Source organism: Loxodonta africana, chromosome 2 (genome assembly GCF_030014295.1).
Source record: "Loxodonta africana isolate mLoxAfr1 chromosome 2, mLoxAfr1.hap2, whole genome shotgun sequence".
NCBI lineage: Eukaryota > Metazoa > Chordata > Mammalia > Proboscidea > Elephantidae > Loxodonta > Loxodonta africana.
The window spans coordinates 182,260,875-182,262,032 of record NC_087343.1 but is presented as its reverse complement, the minus strand read 5'-3'; the positions used below and the strand labels follow the sequence as shown (position 1 = coordinate 182,262,032).

The following is a 1,158-nucleotide window of genomic DNA, read 5'->3' as shown; positions in this document are numbered from 1 at the left end:
TATTTTCTCTGCTGAAATTTCTAGGTGGACACTGAAAACTCAGCTTTATACCAGTGTCCGATTCTGGGTCTGTTAGCTTCAAATCTGGTTCGCTATTATGGGTTTGAGTTTCCTTCTTATTTCTGCCACCTAGAAATCACCTTCTATTGCTTTTGAATTATTTAAATGTACATTTCCTTGTGTAACTTAACACATTTTAAATAAATCTCCCATGTCCCCCTCAATCTCTGTTGTAACGTATACTTTCATATTTCAAGCACTACAAAATGATGGCTAGAGTCGATTCCAACTCATAGTGACCCTATAGGACAGAGTACAACTGCCCCCATAGAGTTTCCAAGGAGCGCCTCGCAGATTCAAACTGCCAGCGCTTTAGTTAGCAGCTGTAGCACTTAACCACTACGCCACCAGGGTTTCCCAAACAGTGGTTAGATGCCACAAAGTAGGTGACAATGCCTTATCCGTATGCATGTTGTAAGGCCCGTAGGCCTCTTCCATTCTTGTCAAGGGGAGTGCTAACCTTCTCTCCTTGCATACAACACGTGTTCCCCATAGCCTCTTCTTTTCCATTAACTGTGAATTTTAGCTCATGTAGCTCATTTTAGGACAAGTTCAGCAAAAAATTTCAGTATCTCTGTAAAAACAATGGCACTCAAACATGTGAGAGAAAACCTATTTTTCCACGGTCTACTCAGTATTGGTGGTATGGATAAAAATATCTCCTTAGACCTGTTATCTGGAGAACTTAGGACTTTGAGATCATCTTATCTTAATTCTGTGTGGGAGGACTACTTCTGACAAGCTTAATTTTTTTTTTTTTTTTGCTCCAGATAACTCACCTCTCAACTTGTCACATCTCTGATGTGAAATCCAGCATTAAACAAAGAGTCATACTGAAAGATTACACAAGTGGAAAAGCTTAAAACAAGGTGAGATGTGGTTCTCATTGACGGACAGAAACATTTCTGTAACCTCAGAGATGATTCTGCCTCTTTTATGATAATAATTTACAAATGTGCTTTTTTCATCAAGCCTTTGTTCAAACACTGACTAAATATGAAAAAGGGTCAAATTAACTTTTTTTTTTTTCTTTCAGTTTCATCTCAATACTTCAGTCCTTCTTTGGAAAGATGGTAATACTTTTTTTTCTGTTCCATA

General features: G+C 38.0%; 1 non-coding gene across 1 annotated transcript; it reads right to left on the bottom strand.

Annotated features, from left to right (window-relative positions):
• Positions 1-419: 419 nt before the first annotated feature.
• On the bottom strand, positions 420-542 carry LOC111751908 (U6atac minor spliceosomal RNA). Its single transcript, XR_002786974.1, has one exon. It is a non-coding gene; the product is annotated as a U6atac minor spliceosomal RNA (small nuclear RNA).
• Positions 543-1,158: the final 616 nt, after the last annotated feature.